Source organism: Dasypus novemcinctus, chromosome 16 (genome assembly GCF_030445035.2).
Source record: "Dasypus novemcinctus isolate mDasNov1 chromosome 16, mDasNov1.1.hap2, whole genome shotgun sequence".
In the NCBI taxonomy this organism is placed as follows: Eukaryota; Metazoa; Chordata; class Mammalia; order Cingulata; family Dasypodidae; genus Dasypus; species Dasypus novemcinctus.
The window spans coordinates 56,295,183-56,306,506 of record NC_080688.1 but is presented as its reverse complement, the minus strand read 5'-3'; positions in this window follow the sequence as shown (position 1 = coordinate 56,306,506).

Here is an 11,324-nt window from a genome sequence, read left to right as displayed (position 1 = left end):
TATGGAAGAGGGGTTATGAACACTTTAGAAATGGTTTTGGCCCCAATAAACAGAAAATCTGACCAATGGTACCTGAAACCAGTAATTGCTCAGAGAGTACACATTTAATTTTTACATTTTTTTTAGTGAAAGACAAAAAGGCAGAAGGATCATCAGGAATGATTTTGGACCAATCATGGGCATTATTGTCATAAGCTGGAGTACGTATATAGTAGGTTTCAACTCCTAAATATGTGTTCTACAGACTTTAAGTACAATAACTAAAATAAAAGAAATGGAATATAAAAGTATTTATCACTGGAAAAAAAAAATAGAACAACAAATATTTGCTAAATTCGATAGAAGCCAGAAAAGAAGCAATGCAATAATTGAAATAAGAAGACACAAAATAAATTGGTTGAAACGAATTTAAAAAAGTCAGTAAATATAGTAAATATGAATAGTTGCTCAGTTGCTTCTCAGATTAGTTAATACAAAATATCATTTTAAAACCTGAAGCATAATTAATCAGAAGGATTAAAAGTAAAGGGATAGAATATATTATACAAGGTATAATACTAACTAACAAAAGCTGATTATATATGTGAATATCAGATATACTATACTTTAAGTTAAAAATATGATTAGGGATAATGATTTTCATTATTTAAAGGTTAAAGGAGTGACTCACTAGGAAGATTTAACAATTTTGAACATGTGTGTAACTGAAAGCATAGGACAAAGTACACAAAGTACAATTGCCGATTTTCAAAGAGATTTAATGCCATTATCCCATTCTCTATCATTATTATTGTTATCAGTAAAAGGCCTCTTAAATATTGTTAACCCATTACCATACTTGCATCTATAGGATTTCCTTATTCTAAAGAAACAAAGAGAAATGGAGGAAGTCATTTATTTTCACAAATTGAAAATAGTCTAAAGTCAATACTACAAAAATCACAAAGGCACTAACATTGGTTTCTTAGCTAATGAGACACAGTGAGAAAAATTGATGGAGCTACAGTTCCTTTTATCTTTTCCTTTTCCATTGTTTCCTTTTCAAAGAGTTCATTAACAAAAGCAAAAAAAGAGGAGAAAAGTAAAGTGAAAACAGGTTGCTATGTGAAGCAACTCTTACAGATTTTCCTTTCAGATTATACCCTGAACAAAACTAACATGAAATTGTAATAATACTTGTTTCTAAATCACAAAGTGCAAGAATTTTCTTTTATCTCTACATTATTAAAATGATCACTTCCACCTACTCTTTCATGCATGAAATCTGTTTTTCAAGGACAAAATCTTTCAAATATTTTCAATGATGATCAGAATTCATGTTAACACGGGAAAATAAATCTATAGTTTTAATTCCCATTAAGGTAGCAATGATTGATATAAGACCTAAAAGCAGGTCTTTGGCTTTTATTTTCTGTGGTACCCTGTGCTTCCAGGACAATATTCATGGGAATATGCCAGAAATAAGAAAAAGAGATAAAGGGATTAAATCAAATGAAAAAAAAATGTAAAGGTTATTGAAAAGGAATTCTTAGGACTACAAAACAAATAGGACTACATTGTTGATGTAAGCATGGCCATCCTTGTTCCCAGAGCTTTTCCTAGTTTAGCTGGGGCAACCAATACAAAGGCTCACCCTTGCATAGAGAAGCAAATTGGAGCAATTGCAAGTCCTAGATATCATGGAGCCTTCCCACATTAGGAGTTTTTATTTGTCTGCTCAACCCTTGTTCTTTCCCCAACTGAAGCTAATAACACTGCATGTCCCCCATTGGGGGCTTGAGACTATAATCTACAAAATGAGAATAGTTTCCTTTATTATGAGAAGAATTAATATTGTGAGATGTGTAATACTGGAGAGGATGTATTTTGATGATTCACTGTGTATCATGACTTAGTTATCAGACATTAAAATAGCCTAGACTTCAAACACTTTCACTTCCAAAACTTCTTAGAAGGAAAACAATAAGGGGAGAGAGAGAGAGAAAGAATTCAGTATATACAGGTAAAATGGGACCATGGATACAATTAAGTCCATTTTACTTAACTTAGTACTGAGAGTTGAAAAACAGTTTGTTCCTTTTGATTTGCACTCTGATTATCCTAACTGGAGATCCACCTTTCTGGACTTTTCTTGCCTACCAAGGTATTCAATAGCTCTCTGCTTAATAAAATCACAAGGATATTAGCTCTCATTTGCCTTTACATACATATGTACCCATCCCCTGCTCACCTGCTTTTCTCTCCTGGCCACCTTTTCTGTCCCTACTGTTCTGCATGCCACTGGTAGGAATATATGTCTCAGGATCCTCTTACCACCATTGCTCTAGTGTTTACAGCTGCCTAAGATGTTTTCAGAGCTGCACTAGCTCTTGGGAGGTCAAAGTCTCATTCTAATATCCAAGGAAATGACCTATACTACTACCTTAGGGCCTAGTGGCCATGATAAGGAAATTACTAGTAGCTGAGAGAGAAGAGGGGTACATATGCTCAAAATGGCAGATTTCCTTCAGAGATATAAATAAAAACTGCAAGCATTTAACTAAACAATACCTGTTTTATTCGGCTTTCAGATCTTCCATTACAGTGCATAAATCTAATGAAATACGGCGCCCAGATAAACAGAGATGCTCCCTTCAAATATATGAATATTAACTAGCCCATGACATTCTCTGTTTCATTAACTAGCCCCAACCAGTTATCTCAGCTGTTGCATATACAGGCTAGCCTTCCGCAGGGACCAACCCACCTGGGGTAATAAATTGAAAAATGATGTCAGGAGAATTGGAGATTGCTTTCAAGCAGAGAATTACGGTGGGAGAACATTAATGCTGTTGACAAAGATATCTCACTGGTATTCTGCTTTCTGCCATCAAAATTCCCACATGGGGACAACAAAGAGGACGATCCCATCTGAGTCTCACTTTCTCTCCTTCCTTTTGTATTTGTGGCTGTCTTTGTCTTTTCTCCTTTTGTTCTTTCTCCTCTCTTTTATAATGAAGAGGAGAAATGGAACTGGCAGAGTACAGACAAGTGCCCTCTAAAATGTAAGCTTATGAAACACTAAAAGCTGAAGAGGGTATATTCTCAACTCTCTACTTCTTATTGTGAGAGCTGTTGTCACTTATGGATTTCTCATTTTTACCTGAATTAAGATTTTTTCATGAAAGTATCACTACATCCTACATTTCCTATCTACTTTTTCTCTGTCAGTTGCTTTTTATTTGGGAATCATAGTGCATTGTATAAATAATTATCTTTGAAGACTTAAAAACACAGGCCAAGGTAGTTTTCAATCTGATAACTCACTGTCAAGGTTACCATTGCTAAAACTAAATGTCAGTTCTCAATTTCCATCTCACATTAACTGTCTACAACATTTGAAACATTTTTCTTCTTGGAAAGATTTTGCCTTTCATTTCCAGGGTCATTCATGCTCCGTGTGGCTGCTCTCTCTCCATCTCTTACTAGATTTTCATGATGTCCCTCCAGCTAAATGCTAAATTTCTCCAGGGTTCTATCCTCAGCCCTCCTTTTTTCTTATCACTTATACTCCCTTGGGGCTTTGTCTAAGCTCTTGACTTTAACCCACTGCTATATGCTGATGATTTTCAAGTATATTTTCAGCCTAGTTTCTCCCTTGAACTCCCAACATGGACATTCACATTCTCATTCACAGCTCTAATTGAAGCCTAACAGGCATTTCAAATCTAACTTACACAAAACTGAGCCTTTGTTCTGCCCCCTAAATCTGTTCCCACATCTTCTCCATCTTAACTGATAGCAACTCCATCCTTCTACTGACTCAGTCAAATATCTTGAAGACACCCTTTCTCCTTTCTTTTTCCTATATCCCATATCCAGTCATTCAGCAAATCCAAATACATCCAGAGCTGAATTTCTCCTACCACTTCCTCTCCCATCAAACCCATTTCTTGCCATTGCCCATGAACTAGATTTCCTGCTATTTCCTTTGCTTCACTTGAGTCCATTCTAAAAAATACATCTAGGTTGTAGAGTGATAACCTCAAAGCAAAAGTGTGATCATATTAGTCTCTCTTCAAAATGCTTTAATAGCATCCTGTTTTACTTTGAATACCCTAATGTCCTTAAAAGGTCCTATGAGAGTTTACTTCTGCTTACTTCTCTTACTACTACTGCTGTGCTAGGCTTTTGGCTATTCCTAAAATAGGCTCAGGGTCTCTGCATTTGCTTTCCACCTCTGAATTCTTTTTCAGAGTTACTCCATGGCTTGTTCCTTCATCTCCTTCAAATCTTTATTTAAATGTCATTTCTCAATGAGACCTCATGGAACACCATATTTAATATTGTACTCACCCAAACTCTCTAAACCCCCTCCAGTTTCCTTTTTCTCCAAAGTATGAATCACTGTAAAACAGACATTGGATTACCTGTATTGCTAATTGATCTTCCCCCTCCAGAAAGCAAGTGTCAGAGAATAGGGGTTTTATGTGATATGTTCATTTCCATATCCCCTGCACTTAGAAGAATGTCTTGAACATAGCTCTGCAAATCGTTATTAGCTGAATGAAGAAGTGAGCTGTGTCAGGTAGCAGGGTATAGTAGGAAGGCCTGGGCACTGTGTTTTAGAGCAGCAGGTTCTAGCATCACATCTACAACTTGTAAAGAATTTGCCCTCCAGTGATTCTCTGCTTTCTAGTGACTCTGCTAATCTCACAGAGGTTCTAATTTGCAGACCACTTCCCAATATTCAAACCAAATTTGGTAATGGCTGAACCAAGCTATAGTGCCACACTGTCTGGCTGTTCTCAGAATTTTCTATGTATGTGGAAGACTAATAAAAAGCACATCTTATGTCACATTTAACCAAATCCTTTACTTGCCATGGTTGAATGGCTTGCTTATAAACTATATAATTATTTTAAAGCTTTAAAAAGTAATTCTGAAGCATGAGAATTATCTCCCTTCCCAGGTGTGTTCAAGTCTTAGGTAAGTTTTTTTAATGTGTATAAATTTACAGATCTTGATTTAGTTTGGACTGGCAAGATGAAAGAGGAATGAAAATGTTAAAGCCAAAAACAAAACAGAAAAACAAAAAACTTGCCAGCCTGTTCTTTATTCTGAATAGACTTAAAAGCTACAAATCCCTCCGAGATCTCTTCTATCACTTCTTCACCGGTTGCTATATAGAGATAACATTTTAAAATTTTTGTTTCTCTTCTCCTTTTAATTGCTTCCAGTATTAAGATTTATCTTTTTGATATGGAAAAATACTTTTTTTTTTCTACAGAAATGCAATGTTTTGGAAAAGGGAAACGTATTTCCCAAAGTGTTATATTAATGAATGTTTATGAGTTTCAGTTCTGGCAATTCAAAGGGCTCCTGAGATACCTATTCCGTGACCTCAATTCAACAAGCAGATACTGAATTTTACAATAAACCAGGTTATTTCATGCATGATGGGGAACTCTCCTTCAAGTGTTAACTATTTTTCTCTGAACACTGATGACCATAATTCATTTTATTTCCCATTCACAACAAAACAGCATTGAATAACACACCTTGACAGATTGACATTACAAGATATGTTGAAACTCTTTCAATTTCTGTTGTATTATAGAAACCCAATTAATTATGGGTACAATTAGATTGCTTTGTCCAAGAGAGAGTAAAGCCATTTTCATAGGTTTTTTTAATTGATTGGCCACAGAACTTTCTTCTTATAAGAACCTTAAAATGGGATCAGCTGATCAACCCCAAGAAAAATGGGTGGCAAATACAATTTTGGGAGGTACACAGAGGCTCTTCCAGGGAAGAGACACAGCACACCTCTTTACCATGTTATGTGGAGAAAGGTTTTCTGACAAAATCATGTTTAAAGATATTAACCACAGCCAGAGAGATTTTTAAAAACCATTTTTGCAATGAACTAAGTGACTTTTGACACTGCAGAAAAGAAGAAAGAAGAAAAATTAGGCCTCTTCTTCTGTGATCTATTACTTTTCTGTCACTAGCAGCTGAGATATAATTATCTCTAAACTCTTCTGAGACTACACAACTCCTAACTCAATAGGTGAATCATTAAGCAATATATAATATCATTACTCAATAAGGCAGTTATTTTTTGCCATATTTTATTTTAAAAAAAAGAGATCTTGTTTATATAAATTGCAGCCATTGATTGTTGTATCCTTCTCTATTTCCTGTAAATGCAAGGATCTGAGGCTACATAGAGGACAATGAAATCCTGAGTGTACTGTGTTAGATACCATCCAAAGACAGACAGGAAATTTGTGTTGATCACACAGGCAATTAAAAAAAAAAAGTGGGACTGCTAAGACAACCACAGTTTAACAAGATTAATGATGAGCTGGATTTATCTGGAGAGAAGTATCTAGAAGAACTCCTGGTTTCCTGGATTTATAACTTTAAATTGATGATTGATAGAGCTGTTGAATAGATGATGGATACATAAGAAGACTATATAGAAGGGACACACACATTAATTTATTTGGCCATATTGATTTGAAATTAGTTTGGAAAGTTCAAGTAGACTTGATGACTGGAAAATGAGCCCTGTATGTATGGAGCTTAGAAGAGAACTTAATGTGAGGAATGTCACTGCAACATGTCTAGGTGAGGGAATTCTCAGTTTGGGTGAGACCTAATTAGTAATGAAGAGGACACAAGAAGGACTGAGAAGAACCTTGGAGTTAGCCCTGAGAATTTCCAAGCGTAGTTTCCCAAAAAGGGCCACCCATGTCCATCTTAAGCTTAGATGTGATCACACCATTCCCCTGATCTAAATCTTCAGCATCTTTAAATAGGGACAAAATGCTTGACTAACATCTGTGCCTCGCCCCCGCCCCCCCCTTGGCTTGGAATCAGCCTCCCAATCTAAACTTATTTCCAAGGATTTCCCTTGATAGTCTCTTTGGCTCTCAAATCTAAATGTTCCTCTAAGATTTCCTACCTATATGTCTTGCACATGAAATGCCCTGCACGTGTAATGGCCCTCTGACCTCTGGTTGAGTTTGGACAATGGGAAACCAGTAACAGGACATCAGAGGATAAGAGCAGAATGAAGTTGGCACTTTTATTCATCAGCCTGAAGGGCTGAAGTTTGGCTATCTCTCTTCTGCAGAGTACAGCTCTTCCTTGTTGAGCTACTGTCACAATTGCTCCCTAATCTTTCCCCTCACATCCTGGAATGGTAATAGCACATCAATATGTCTATCTCCTGTGTGCTTCACCCTTTCTTGCTCACACCTTTGGAAATAACCACTGAACTCTACACAATTCCCCATTTCTGAGGGCTGTTTTTGTTGTTGTCGTTGCTGCTGTTGGCAGGACTGTGATACAATATCAAAGAAAAGTTGTTTTTTGTTTGGTTTGCCTATAAACACCTAGCCCCATACCCTCACCTTCACAAAGAACACTTTTTATAATGATTCTGTGATAAAAAATCATAATTGTGAGAAAATATAGATTATTCTAGTAATATGTACCCTGAAAAATTGTAACTATCTTTGAATATTCAAAGAACTGCCACTTTGGAAAAATGAGTAGAGTTGTTCCTTTTGTTCTTAGATATTAATAATAAAACCATATTTTTATAACAAAAGACATTTCATTTCTGATGTAGAGAATAATCTTCTAAAAAGTAGTAAAGGGGAGGCAGACTTGGCCCAATGGATAGAGCATCCGCCTGCAGCATGGGAGGTCCGTGGTTCAAGCCCTGGGCCTCCTTGACCAGTATGGGGCTGGCCCACACGCAGTGCTGATGTGCAGAGGGAGTACCCTGCCACGCAGGGGTGTCCCATGCGTGGGGGAGCCCCACACGCAGGGAGTGCGCCCCGTGGGGAAAACCGCCCAGTGTGAAGCAGGGTGCAGCATGCCTAGGGGTGGCACCGCACACACGAAGAGCTAACACAGCAAGATGACGCAATGAAAAAGAAGCACAGATTCCCTGTGACCCTTGATAAGGATAGAAGTGGTCACAGAAGAACACACAACAAATGGACACAGAGAGCAGACAACTGGGGAGGGGGGGAGGAGAAGGGGAGAGAAATAAATTTTTAAAAATCTTTAAAAAATAAAAAATAAAAAGTAGAGAAGTTGAAAATGGATCTGACCTCCACTGAGTTGGTGAGCTCATTCTCCCTGAAGTTATTTAAGCATTGTCTAAGAATCCATTTCTAGGGCTTAGGGAGTCTTTACTTTAATGGGAGATTGAATAAAATAACCACAGTGTTTTTTTGGACTTAATGATTCTGTGAATGATACGTAGTTAGTCCATATAGCAGAAGTAACAATTGGTGATTACACGTGTAACTGCATTTACAAGTGGGTTTTTTATATATATCATATAGAGAAATATTTTAAACATGAGTTCATAAGCTGGTTGTGATTCTACTTATGAGAATTGATGCCAAAGGGTCATAAAGCTGAAATCCACTATTCTGAATTCACGATCACATGGCCAAAATTTTAGAGGTATAGTACATCTTTCCATTTATTTTACTGAGATGATAATTTTTATTGCAAATATTTGGCATCACATAGATTTATTCATGATCTCCCTGATGCCTTACCTGGGCTCCAGTGTTTTCTTCTTCCTTCCCTGCTGTAGGATGTACTATTTACTGTGTGCTTGTTTCTATCTGCACTTTAGAATTGAATGTGTAATCCAGAGTACAGGTGTACCTCACTCTAACAATGTGCATATTTTGAAAAGTGAGATACAATTTAAATTTATCTAAATTAAATTTTATTTCAAAATAATGGAGAAAGTATATGACATTGAAAGTAAATATATAAAAATAATTTAAAGTAAGTGTAACTTTTCTAAGAAAAGTTTTCTCTCCTTTTTACATTTTTCTTACACATTTGTTAAATTTCATATAGAGTTCACTTAAAGAGAATGTTTATAACTTAGAGTGATTTTAAAGAAAAACAACTTGGGTGCCTTGTGTTTTCATTCTGTTTATTTAATTGCCCTATCATAACTACTCATGCTGCTATGCAGTTATATATTAGTGAGGTTTGTAGAAACTCTAGGAATCTAACTACACCTTGGGACTGCCCCCTGAGTATTTGTGAATTATTAGGAAACTCAATAACAAAACAAGGACTTAGACTTGTTGTTACATAAAGTTGAATATTTGCATAAATTTATGTACCTTTCATTTCAGTCTTAAAGCAAGCATGGCATCGAATCTCAATTCTGCCCCCAGCTAACTAGCCTTTTTCCTTTAAGATCTTGTACTAAAATTGTCTTTTACCATATCTGCTCACAGAACTAATATGTGTCTTATATAATCCCCTTCTTTTTTACACACATTTATTTTAGAACATTTAAAAAATACAATAATAAAAGAAGGAATTAAATTCCCATAGCCCCACTATCAAGAGATAATCACTATTGCATGCTTTTCCTTTCCTCCACCATCATTTTTGATATGCATTTTAAAAATCATACTATACCAGTATATGGCAGTTTATGGATATCTTGCTCAGTTAGAAAGATGCTCTAAAAACCATCTTTCAGACAGGTTAATATTCCAGTGACCTCATTTTATATTTGAGGATACTACTGCTCAGATAACTTTCACAAACTGCCTAACAGTCTGCAACTTGCTAGGGAGAAACCAGAACCTTTGACTGCTGATTTTAATCATAGCTGGATGACTTTTGGAAAAACATTTTTTTCTTAAGCAGCTTTGTGTTTTATTTCACATATCATAAATTCACCATAAATCACTCAGACCACGCTCATCACCACAATAAGATCCCTAAGGCTCATTTAATGGCAATCCCCATTCTCATCCCCAACCCCAGGCAATTGCTAGCCTATTTTATGTCTCTATAGGTTTTCTGGCAATTCTTTAAACTTCTTTGAACTTTAGTTTCATTAATACTAAAATAGGGGTAGTGATACATGGTATTGTGAAAATCAAACTAAATGATGTTTGATATAAGATGAGGATAAAAGTAGTAGTGATGGTAATGTATTAATTGGCATCGTTCCCAGTGGAAGACAAGCAAGCTACAGGAAACCGAGACCCCATATTTATGCTAGCTTGAGGATTTAGGCTATAGTTCATATTCAAATCAATCTGTCCCATTACTAAACCTTATTAAGCAGAATGGACTGTAAGATCTTTTCAAATCCCCAGTTTCTACTTCACTCCTGTTATGTTCCAAATGCTACCTTTGGCATTAGGCCACAGGAAGTGATGAAACTATAGTTCTTGATTTTTGACCTGAGAACACCTGTTAATGGAGCCAATCAAGGCAGAGGATGGCAGAGATTTGGAAGACATGCTGACACTTGTCCAGGAGGAACTGTGCTAAGACTACCCAATGAAGACTAACAAACCACCAAACAGCTGTTGAAGGGTCAGGATTTTGAATATCTCAGCCAATTCAGATTTTAAATAATAGTCATCATCTTGGGGTTCTACGGATGAAGAAGTGTGCCTTCTTTGGTATACAGAGACATGATAGCAATCCTACTTCTCATTATAAAGTCCTGTATCTAAAAGGAAAATACTAAAAAAAATCTACTCTATGTTTGAGGCACCTATTCATTAAAGAGTGTGTTAGGTGAGAGGAATGGAAGGAATTTGAGATGTTAATACACTCATTCCATACCAGATATAAATGATATTACATTGGAAAACCAGTACCACTTCACTGCTTTGGAAGAAGGATGGGACACCTTGAATTTTTTCTCCACATTGATTAAATTATAGCCAACTCAAGGTATGTACAAGTGTTCAGATTTTCAACATTAATCACATAAATAAACTGAAAATATTACTTCTGGTGACTTTCTGGTTCATAATAATAAGCTCAAATTTAAATATACTTAGTCCAGATAGCTAAATATAACATGGAAAAAGGAAGAAAAAAAAAAAACACAAAAAATCAAACCTCTAGGCATTTTTAAAATTTCCATGTAGTCCTAATACACTTAATGGTTCTGTTTATTAGACATACTTAGGTTTTAAAGTGAGGTGTACTGCCTAAACCATTTTACTCTATAGTCACATATCAGGACGAGATACTTTTGGAGGGAAGATTAAGAAGAAAAGTAAGGTTTAAAAAATACTTGACAATACTCTTTCTGATCCCTAAATTTTGTGACCATTCTCCTCCAAATTAAATATTACCCCATCCGTTTGTGATCTTATTTTAATGATTTAAAATGTTCTTGAGTTTTTAGGGTTTTATGCCACACCCCACTCTGCTACCCACCACCATCACTGCCTTAGATTACTAAAAACATACTGTTATAACTTCATTTAGCTTATAATTCTGAATTTGACTGTTTATACCAG